Source organism: Saccostrea cucullata, unplaced genomic scaffold (assembly GCF_032062105.1).
Source record: "Saccostrea cucullata isolate Sc308-1 unplaced genomic scaffold, CSIRO_AGI_Scuc_v1 ctg1221, whole genome shotgun sequence".
Classification (NCBI taxonomy): domain Eukaryota; kingdom Metazoa; phylum Mollusca; class Bivalvia; order Ostreida; family Ostreidae; genus Saccostrea; species Saccostrea cuccullata.
The window spans coordinates 157,400-170,303 of record NW_026928331.1 but is presented as its reverse complement, the minus strand read 5'-3'; positions in this window follow the sequence as shown (position 1 = coordinate 170,303).

The following is a 12,904-nucleotide window of genomic DNA, read 5'->3' as shown; positions in this document are numbered from 1 at the left end:
AACTAAATGAACAAATGGAAAGGTGGCATGAACACTTCATTAACGTCTTGAAGAGGCCAGATCCAGACAAATTGGTTACCTTACCACCAGAGAAAGACCAAAACATAAAGGTTGACAATATAAAGAAATAGGAAATTAAGGATGCCATAAAATCATACAAAAATGGTTAAGCGACTGGGGTTGATAGAAAATCACCCGAGGCATTGAAATGTGGAGGAGAAGAGATAAATGAATTCCTTTTTAAACTTTTACATAAAATCTGGGAAGCTGAGAAAATACCACCAGAAAAAGGGCTACTTGTTCAGCTGCCCCAAAAGGGATACTTAATCTGCTGTGAAAATTGGAGGGGCATTACTCTTTTGCCAGTAGCTACCAAAATCCTATGTACAGTAATACTGAACATGGTGAAAGATGCGATGGATAAAGTTTTTTGGAATGAACAGGGAGGCTTTAGATTTAACACAAACTGTACTGACCAAATTGCAACTCTAAGCATAATCGTGGAGCAATCTGTTGAATAGCAATCATCTCTGTATATAAATTTTATTGACTTAAAGGCATTTGACAGTGTCAACGGAGATGGAATGTGGCAAATGCCAAGATAATGAATATTTGTAAGACCCTATACGAAGAATTATCAGTACCATTGATACATGATACATCTTTCACTGATTCCTTTCCAGTTAAAACTGGAAGGACACAATGCAGCTTACTCTCGCCCACTGTCCCTAACAGTGATAGACTTGATCATAAAGGTATTTGATAAGCTAAGGGGAATACAATGGACAATGGTCAGAAGATGGAAGACCTGGATGTTGCCGATGACCTTGCCCTACTGTCCCACCAAAGAAAAGACATCAGAGAAAAGACCTTAAGTCTAAACGGAATTGGAGAGAAGTTAGGGTTCAAAATGAACAGCAAGAAAACAAAAGTTATATGTGAAAGTCTGGACTGCAAAAGGTGGACCAATCACAACTGAGGGGAAAATGGAAGAGATGGAGCAATTTATTCTATATTTTTTTAATATTCCCAGCAATATGACATTGAATTTGAAATACCATACTTATACTCGATTTCTCAACCACATAAAAATTCTTACAAAGATAAATAGCAAGTTCCATTAAATGGTCTACCCATTCTAATTAAAATTAGATGTTAGATCCGCTCGCACACTAGCGAGTATGCAAGCGGATCTAACATCTAATTTTAATTAGATTGTGGTCTACCAAGCCACTTTCTTTACTCCCCACTTACATTTTGACTACAGAGAAAAAAAAAAACTCCATGAGTAGATATGCAAGAAGTAGTGTTGATCAGAGGTGGGTACTTGAAAATTCCAAGATACTTTAAAATTTGAAATCCAAAAAATTAAAAATAATCTACTGAGTATAACATCGACATCTACGAATTTTCAACACCTTGGCAACTATTCCTCATGATAAATTAAAGTCCAAACTTTTTAACATCATAGAGAGCTTTTTCAATCAAGAAAGGAACTCTTAAAATCATTTATCTTGTCCTCGGTCATTTGCAAAATGATTTTGTTGAAAAACATTTTGTTTGTACGCACAAGTACTGCGGGGTTGATCTCAAAATTACGCTTCAATTTCTTATTGGTAATATCCATATAGTTTATGGAGATCGACTCTTCCAGCAATCTGTAGGAATTTCATAGGTACCATCTGAGCTAATTATTTGCAGACACATTTCTGTATTCAGATGACTATTTAAAAACTTAAAAATAAGATTAGAACAAATACACTTGCTGCTACCTTCAAATCGACGTTTTAATACACTGTATCAATGACGTGTAATCAATTAGCAGTATAATACTTTCATCCATATATGTCTTCTCGATATATCCCAGTGAAATTGAAATAAAAGATACCAAAGAGTCTAACACATCTGTTTCATGTCCGGGTATCTTACTAAATAATCTAACAACAAAACTTTATAATAAACGTGATGACATCAAATTTTCTATCATCATCTTCCATTCTTTATAAAGAAATACACAGCTATCACCAGCATATAAAGTTAACGCTCTGTTGCAATGCACTTAAAAAATTACGGCACCCTGAAAAAAAATTTAAAATCTCATACGTGAAAAGAAGAAAACACTTGCTGTGGCCTTCAGCTCGACATGTAGATATATCTACGGCGTATTGTCAATTAACAATGGTTATATTTCCATTCTTATGTCGATACGATATATCCTGGTGAGCTTGAGATAAAAGATACCACAGAGTCTGACACATCTGTTTCATATTTGGATATTTTACTTGAAAAGACGTTAATGGTAATCTAAATGTAACAACAATCAAGCTCTGTGATGAACGTGAGGACTTTAAATTTTCTATCATTAACTTCCCTTACTTATGCAGCAATATACCTTCATCATCTGCATACAGAGTTTACGTATCTCAGTTGATTCCATACGCAAGAGCATGCTCTACGTATGAACAATTTCTAAAACGAGGTAAATTATTCACAAACAAGTTGATGAAACAGGAATATCAGCAGTCTCGTTTAAAGTCATTATTTCGTAAGTTTTATGGTCGATACAATGACCTTGTCAGCAGATACAATTTATCATTGAGTCAAATGCTGACTGACGTTTTTCATACCAGTTGTTTTTCCATTATTTATAAACTGAATTGACGACAGATTTTTCCTTTACATGTATTTCCGATCATGACAAGGAACACATGGCGGGTATGACCTTTCGGCAGGGGATGCTCACTTCTCCATGGTACCTGATCCCACCTCTGATGTTTTTGAGGTCCGCGTTTTCTCTGCTTCTATTTTGTATTGTTTTATGGACTTCTGATCTTGAATACTGTTCGTTATTTCAGTATGTTTCATCAAAAAGTCTTGGCTTTAATTTATCGTGGGGAATATCGGTAGTTCTATAAAAAGTTTAAAAGTTGTTAGTTTTATGCTGTTGATTTTGGTAAAATTTTGTGATTTGAAATTTTCCAAAAGTTTCTTGGAATTCACATCTGATTTACACGACTTCTGGAATATATTGTTGGACCCTTTTTCCTGAAGTTTCTCCTTCACTACCGTAAATCTTGTAGTGAGGAGTAAAGAAAGAGGCGCGGTAGAATATTTACTGGAACCCGGGCCGTGTATACATATTAATAGTTAACTATAGCGTAACTACTATGCTTCATGGCTGCCCATGTACAAGGGAGCTACCGTACGTTTAGAGGCAAACACATGCAGCTAATTCTGTCTTTTGACAGCATCTAGATTAATGGTTGATCCAATAAAATGTTTAAGACCCCAATCCCTAAACCATGTATATTTTGCTGCAATACTGTCAAGAGTATTCTACAAGGCCAGTACGTGATCAACTGGGTCATCACAACCACCGTACTGTCGACGTCCCAGCCTTTCTAACTAAAGTTTGAATATTGAGTATGTTGTTGTTATTCTTGTCTATCAGTCTTATGTGCTTCCCTCACAGATTGTCAATTACTCTTTTGGTAACTAAAAAAACCCCGTTTTGTTTATATCCCAATCCCCTGTACCTTAGTGTAAATGAAAATGAGAATTCCAAAATCTTAATTGCTCTAAATCTCTAGACCATTGCTATTTATTTTCCCAAAGATAATATCGCTTTTTATATGATTTCAGAGGATTTGTGGGAACTTTTAAAAGAAAAAATCCATCGTTTTTCGACTCCACTTGGCTTAAGTTCAGATATACTTTTAAAATAAATCTGTAACGTTATACTCGTACTTCTAAGCATTAGAGTATCTTCTACCAAAAAGACGATTTGGCTACTGCGTAAAATGATTGATTGATTGTATATTGTTTAACGTCCCTCTCGAGAATTTATCACTCATATGGAGGTGCCACCACTTGCCGGTGGAGACCTGCAAATTTTTGTTCTATACTCGGCACTCAGGTCCATTGAACAGGGAGGGATCTTTTTCGAGCCATTACCTACTGCATGTATACGGCCTCATCCGAAGGACCGGTCTCCACGTCCCACGGTGAGATTAGAACTCGTGTAAAAGAGTTATCGGAACCACATTTTGTAGAAAAAAAGTGTTTTAATTAATCCCATTTGGCCTTAAGACAAATATTCAAAATATAAAACACTACAAAAGATGCAATATTTATCATCATCCAAAAAGAACCAGGTTTTCTGGAGGGAAAACTTGTTTTTGACTTCTGTCACCAGAAGGAAAAACTTTTCAACCTTCTAGTATATCTAAAAGCCACTAATTTATTAAGGGTTATAATAAGAGCTTCATTTAGGACGAACGGAGAGAGAGAGAGAGAGAGAGAGAGAGAGAGAGAGAGAGAGAGAGAGAGAGAGAGAGAGAGAAATGATCAATGTACAGTAAGACATAAAATGAAACATATGGAGATAACTAACAATATTCAAAATCAAAAGTCCATAAAACAATACAAAAGCAGAACAGAGCAGAGCAAACTCGGACCTCCAAAACATCAGAGGTGGGATCAGGTTCCATGGAGGAGTAAGTATCCCCTGCAAACCGGTCACACCCGCCGTGTGCTCCTTGTCATGATCGGAAAATAACGGAATTTGACGATAGAAAAGTTAAAGACATTACGTTTATCATGGACTTTGGTTGTTAGATTAGCATTAACGTCTTTTTCAAGTAAAATACCCAAATATGAAACAGAGCTTAGATAAATTAAACATTAGATAAGGGCAAATCATTAAGTCTCACAAATCTTTTTTGACCCAAACTCTAAACGAAGTTCATTTATCTCAGAAATTCAAATGAATAAGCAAGAGAATTCCCATAAGAATGATAGACAACACAAACTACCTATAGTGCATAGGAAGTTTTCTTGACCTCCATTTCACTGATTAATACATACTCGTACATGTATCATATATTGAAAAATGCCAAGCATGAAAAAATCATACAGATTTAATTATGAAACGAACAGTAAGCTACGTTTATTGCACTATGTTATTAAGGTAAGTGCAAAATTACATGGATCTTTCACAACATACCCGTAAATTCCACCCCTAAATATATTAAATTATTCACCTCCCTCACTTTATCTGGGCGACAGTTGTATTAATTTATTTTCATACATACGTATAATCTTTTGTTAAGAATTTAATTATAAAGCTGGAAGATGATATACATGCACTCCTAAATGTGATTTGTTGAGAGATTATACAAAAAGTAATTATAAAATATATCTCCCCCTACAACATATACATTATACAAGATATAAATATTATCTTATTGACCTGATATCGACCTGAACAGAAGAATGTTTTATTCTAGTGTTTTTAATTCTAAGCCAAAAAAAATGCATCTTAATTTTACATAAGTTATAAACGTTTTGTAAAGTGAATATATTACATCCCTGAATTAAAAACGTTATAGCGTGAGTAAATTGTCTCTTAATTGTCTTTAATTTTTATGTTTCGTGTTTTGAGAATTAGTCTTCAAAAATCTGATTTTATACTACAAAAGAAGAAATCTCTATTAATGACTCGTGTAATGTACACAATAAAATAACACATTTTCTTTAATCTTGTCTTTTTTTTTTTCTGATACATGTAATTCTGAATAATCGTTTTTCTTATTTTTTACGAGAATACAAAGAAACATTAATAAACTGAATGAATTTGACTATACAATTTTTTTTTGAAATATGATTACATTTCATTCGTCATTTGGAGAAGTACTGAATTTTATATCGAGCTCACTGAAACCAGATAGAAGATAAGGCTTTATCAACGATTTTTTCCCCCAATGATGAGAAGTAAAGGTTATGCTGATCAGACAGGTTAAATCAAAAGTAGCCAGGTATTTCACTTGGTATTTAAAGCATTTGCTATTAGTTCAGGGGTTCTTGCTTAATCCTGATCTGCTCTCTCTTTCTGTTATTTATTCACAACTTTCAGAAGAAGATTATTATTTTTCAAATTATCATTTTAATTAGCCATTTGCCTTTTCTAATACTAGTTTATATTTTTAAATTTTGTTTTTCCCATTCTGTATACAATTGGAGTTAAGGACAGATGATACAAACATATTTTTATCAAAGAATTGAAAATAACAACTTTAGGCATGTTAATATAAATAAGATAAATAAGTTTAACCGCATAGATTTTCCAAGTTGCACAAAAATGCGATTTTAAGCTACAAAAATTGTATCAATGAATAAGAAGGGATAGCGAAATGTATAGAAATTTGAAAATTATAGAAACTTTCCGATTTCTTTATATTTTTATTCATTTATCATTTGCATCATTTACAATAAAAATAATTGTATAGGTAAAAAAATTATCCCAATCCAGGCATCGTTTTTTTTAATGTATCAACTGTCCTTAATATCAATTTATTGCATATTGTTAAAATGAACCAGTGAGCTTACTATAAATGTCTAACAGAAAACATATCCTATAAAATAACTCATGTTAATTCCATAGCTTTCACATCACTTTACCTATATAGATGCTACATTTAAAATTTATTAAAAATTGGTTGAAACTTGTTAAGTCGTTCTAGAAAAGAAGCTTAACACCTTCAAAAGTTTACGACACACTCGCTCAGTCATTATTTGATATGTATTGTACCATTTTTAGCTCTACTGGTCAGAGACCAGAAGAGCTTATGCGATAGTAATGCGTCCGTCGTCCGTCCGTCTGTCTGGCTGTCCGTCTGTCTGTCTGTCTGTAAACAATTTTTCAAAATGCTACTCCTACAGTTTTGGTCCGATTTCAATATAACTTGGCACACAAGTAGACTACACTAAGATACATAATTTTGTGCATCGGTTTTTGATTTCGATGAACGGTGTTGCCGTGGTTACTAAAAATAGAAATTTCTGTGAAATTCTTTCAAAATGCTACTCCTCCTACAGTTTTGGTCTGATTTCAATATAACTTGGCACAAAAGTAGACTACACTAAGATACATAATTCTGTGCATCGGTTTTTGATTTCCATGAACGGTGTTGCTGTGGTTACTAAAAATAGAAATTTCTTTGAAATTCTTTCAAAATGCTACTCCTCCTACAGTTTTGGTCCAATTTCAATATTACTTGGCACACAAGTAGACTACACTAAAATACATAATTCTGTGCATCGGTTTTTGATTTCCATGAACGGTGTTGCCGTGGTTACTAAAAATAGAAATTTCTTTGAAATTCTTTCAAAATGCTACTCCTCCTACAGATTTGGTCTGATTTCAGTATTACTTGGCACACAAGTAGACTACACTAAGATACATTATTCTGTGCATCGGTTTTTGATTTCGATAAACGATGTTGCCATGGTTACTAAAAATAGAAATTTCTGTGAAATTCTTTCAAAATGCTACTCCTCCTGCAGTTTTGGTCTGATTTCAATATAACTTGGCACACAAGTAGACTATACAAAGATACATAATTCTGTGCATTGGTTTTTATTTTGATGAGTGGCAAGGATCATTTTTCTATTTATTGCTGATTTAAAGTCTCAAGTCCCAACTGCTACTTTTCTCTTCCTTTGTTTTAAGTATAAACCAGTAGAGCTACAGTCTCGACAGAGACTTCTGGTTGTTAAAGTAATGGCATTTCTTCTACCTTCCAATACTAGTAAGAATAATAATTATGCAACAATTTCGGAGATATTTGAATAATTCAAATAGAAAAAAAACTCACAAGGAGACTGAGCAAATATTTAACCTCTTCTGGAAATGTACAAATAGTATAACGGGACACTTTCATCATGCAGAAATATTAATATTAAATATAATCATCATAAACAACAGTGATAATAACAGTATATTAGTTCACGCAAAGAGAAAATGTTGGTGTTAGAAACAAATGAACGTGATAGAAGGAAAGATATATTTCATAGATCATTAGTGTAAAATGAAGCCTTGCTGGCGTCCATAGTGACGTCATTATGGTTAACATCCTTTTTTTAAGTGGGTGTTGAGGAGGGTTTTTATTATTCTAGCACCTTAGGCAGGCGGTATTTCTTTTCGGTAAAGAGTTCCATTTCAAAGATTGGCCGTCAAGATTTCATTGAGGAATTTGACCATTGAATACTTTAAAGAATCCTGAAATCAGAACCATTTGAATGGCTTTTTCCATGACTTTCAACAAGATTTTCTTTTCCAATTTACATTTTATAAATGGAAACCCTTTAAAAAATAGAAAAGAAAAACAGCAACAACAACAACAACAACAAGAAACAGATACACAATTTTTCAAAGGGGAACCGAAAGTTAATCATTATTTCTGCTCGTTTCCTGTAAACTATTTTAGTTGTTCACATCGCTGCCGTATACGGTTTACAGGTTTTTTTTCGGTAACATACACCATTTCCCTTCCACTATCTGTATCAGGTTTGGTCTTTCAGATTAGTTTCCTCTATTCCCTCGTGGAAAAATCAGTTGAATTTCAGCTTCTAATTTTTATCTTTCAGACGTCCTATGCTATGTTTAATCAATTACAAAATGTAGACGTAACATATATATAGAATGCATAATTATAAATTTTGTTTGAGATAAAAAAAAAAATATGCTTTAATAAGCATGATCCCTGTTTGTTTGTTTGTTTTTTGGTTTAGCATTTCCCCTCTCCCTAAAACTATAACCCTCTTTCAATTTTTTGCTGCTTAATTATGCCTAATTATAGAATACCAGAAAGATAAATCACATGTCAGATTATGCTTTTATTAAAGGGTTGCCATGGTTATTTAGGTTAGACTCTCGATCAACGTGACATTGGTCTTATCAGACATTGACATAACACCAGAAAAAAAAGTTATAATGACCTCTTTGGACTTATACTAAAGCAATTGAAAGCATTCTGTTCTGATAAACCAGCTAAGTACAACAGTGCTGAAATGCATCTTGCTTTAAAAAGATCTATGTTATCACTGTTGCTTTGCAAAGTAATGCCGGTATTTGTGTTTGATTTAAAAGTTTTATTATAAATATATAACATACAATGTATACATGTATATAGAATCTGAAATATTTATTTGTGATATTAAAATAAGATATGGTTAGAATGATAAATAGACAAGTACTGTTCAATTATTCCAGCTCTTCTTTTGTATCATTTTGTATGGAAATATTTACCAAAAATACGTCACTTTAATTATCAAAATAACTATTTTAAATACAGTGTTTAATAATTTAAGTAACTTAAATGATTAAATACTTCAATTATAAAAATAACTGTTTTTAATTACTTTAGTCCCATTCATCGTCAGTATTCAATTCTAAGGCTTATTAAACATGACATCTTTATTTCGCTGAAATTTGAAACAAGAATACACGGTTCTTATTTTAGGGAGCAGGCTTTTAAATTAGACGTGGAATTTAATTTTATTGTATACGTACTTGCTAATTAGTTTATAAGAAAACTACAAAACTACAACGTTGCGGAAGTTAAAATTGACATGATATCTGGTCAGAATAAAAAATCTCACAAAAATCCATGAAAATTTCTAATATAGGTCTTTTCGAAGGGTACAAAAAGCTCGCAGTGTTAGAATAAAACACTGAGTTTGATTTTCGCTTCCTATAGTGTATTCCAAACTTAAAAATCATAAAAACGAGGATACGCGTATACATTGCAGGCTTCAGTAAATATTGAACCAAACCCATATCAACAAATTATTAACTGTAGAAATAGCTCAAAAGTCCATTAAACAATACAAAATAGGAGAAGCGCAAACACGGACCTCAAACCATCATAGATGGGATCGGGTGCCATTGAGGAGTGAGTATTCCCTACCGACTGGTCATACCCACCGTTTGCTCCTTGTTATGATTCAGAAATAACGGAAAATCGTGAACAATTCAGTGGACAAATAATGGACCGATAATTAGTATGAAACATGTCAGTCAACATTTGATTCAATGATGAATTATATTTTTTACTGACAAGGTCATTGTATCGGCCATAGAAATCACAAAATGATGACTTTTAACGATGTTGGCTGCTTATCGCAGTAGGTGCTGCCACGAAAAAAGATCCCTCCCTGCTCAATGGTGCCTTTGCAGATATTTAGGACACAATGTGTAGATGTGCCGAGTATAGGACAGAATTTGCAGCTCTCCGAAGACAAGTGGTGGCGTCTCCATATGAATGAAAAATTCTCGAGACGGACGTTAATCATCATACAAACAAACATAAACTTGTTTGTCAATAATTTACCTCGTTTTAGAAATTGTTTATACGTAGATCATGCTCTTGCGTATCGAATTAACTGAGAGATATCAACTCCGTAAGCAGGTGATGAAGGTATATTTATGGCACGCCTAATTCACAAAAATGAGCTTAACATAATTTCACAGTTGATAAACTAAGTTTATCGACGGACTGTAAACTATAGTTTACAGACCGTTAGCTATAGTTAACAATTCGTTAACTATAGTTTTCATCTGTAAAACTATATTTAACGGTCGTTAACTATAGTTTACGAATGCTAATCTAAGTTTATCTGTCTGTAATAAAGCGTTAACAATAGATTTTGTTGATAAACATAGATTCACGTTTGTAAACTATAGTTTACAATCGTAAACTATAGTTAAGAGTTGTTAATCATAGTTTCACAAATCGTGAAACTATATTTATCAGATCGATAACTATCGTTAACGGTTTGTAAACTATACTTTACAAATCGTGAAACTGTATTTATCAGATAATCTATGTTTGGCAATCGCAGATGATTGTTTTCGTTGTTAAGTATAGTTTACGGTTGTGAAACATAGATTTTCCCGTTAACTATGGTTTACAGATGTAAAATATAGATTAACGTTTTTATCTATAGTTTACAGTCCGTAAACTATAGTTTAAATCCGATAAACCTAGTTTATCGACTGTGAAACTATGTTTAGCTCATTTTTGTGAATTTGGCCTGCCATATATATTGCTGCTTAATTATTGCTCAGAGGTGGGATCAGGTGCCATGGAGGATTGAGCATAATTTATTTTTTTCAAGCAGTCTCTTGTTTCAATTGCGGATTTTCATGAGGTATGGTAAATTATACTGTGGTGTGAATTAAATTTCTATGACCGTGGCTTTAAACATTTAATTGTGGTGAAATCCACCTAAATCCACCTCTGTTTTTTTTTTAATGTTTAATTGACTTCTGAGTTTGAATACTGCATGATTGTTATCTCCATATATTTCATATGTCAATCGTTTTCAAAGGGAAACAAAAATCAATGCAAACATAAGAATAAACATTTGTACCATGAACATAAATAGTCTTTAAAAGTGTAAATTTTGATTGAACTCCCTGAAGTATTTTAAATGTGTTTGAGCAATAACATGTGATATGGTGGTTTCCCATTCTCGGCTCCAAATTGCACAAAACGTCAACAATTGTACTTTCATTTCTTCAAAATGATTCTAAAAGAAGAGTAGAAAGGCACGTGATTTATTATATAACGGAGGAATGATATTTTTCTCTTGCCTTGAGAAGTATTCTTGCCTCCGATTTCATTTCAATTATAAACACTACAGTATATGCACGTTTCATTATTAATTGTGGTACAAATAAACAAATTTAAGAATGCTGCATGCTGCATGTATACTTTGAACAACCTTTGGATTCCCGGAAAATTATATATTTGTTGTATGTGTCTTTAAAGGGGTATTTGAAAAAAATACATTGAATATGTAGCGGTGTTGAAGTTCCACAGTGGACATTTTTAGCACTAATCGCAGTCTCAAGCAAAAAGAACTTCAATGTATGTCAACAGTGCATGTTTAGGTATTTGCAAATGATAAATGTTAGAGTTAAACCATAATGATCAACGCAATTGTAATTGATGTGAAACTATTAATTATTTTGATTTTTAGTATTTATACGCAACAATCTTCACTTCAGTGAATAAACAAAGACGTGGAATGCATTAATGTTTTGGTCGTGTGGCTGGACCAACTTTTGTTTAAATTGTTAAAAAAGTGAAAAGGCCATACCTGCAATACCACTTTTTTTTTTCTTGCTGAATTTTTGAAAAAAAAAATGCATTTTTCATTGCATGGAACCTTCTTTTTCTATATAAGAACAACTATGGGGAAACAAAGTAGTCACTACACATATTATGACAAATGAAGCTGATCTTGAAGTTAGACTCGTAATTTAAAATGCACCAAAATATTTGAAATAATAACACACATATCAGATCAACGGCTGCCATTTATAAGATAAAAAGACAAACAAAAAATTGTAACACTTGCAACCCAAATCGACGAATAAGAAAGCAGAAAAGTCAGGCCTTTCATAATTTAAGTTTTAATTAAATGCTTTTATTCAAATGTCGTTGACGCTCTTTTCATTGTGGCAAACAGACTCATGATATTCCCTTTGCCCTACCGTGGTAAAAAGCACACGTCGGATATGACCGGTCGAAAGGGGGTGCTTACCCCTCCATAGCCCCCGATCCCTAATTTGATGTTCTTGGAGGCCTGTTGTTTTGTTCAGCTTCCGATTTGTATTTTTAAGTGAACTATGAGCTTTAGTGCTGTTCGTTATCGCCATTTTTCATGTATGGATAAACAAATCCAAAATTTTTTTGTATTAATGAAACATATGAAGATTACAAACACTATTCAAATCAAAGTCCATAAAACAATACAAAATAGGAGCAGAGCAAACACGGACCTCCAAAACGTCAGAGGTGGGATCAGGTGCCATGGAGGAGTGAGCATAATTTATTTTTTTGCAAGCAGTCTTTTGTTACAATTGCGGATTTTTATGAGGTATATATGGTAAATTATACTGTAGTGTGAATTTAATTCTATGACCGTAGCTTTAAACATTTAATTGTGGTGAAAAAATAATACTAGTATTTAACAAGTCAATTTGCCATTTACTATATATTTTGTTCTAAGCCGAGCAAATGAATTGTTATATAGGATAATTTAATATGTAAAG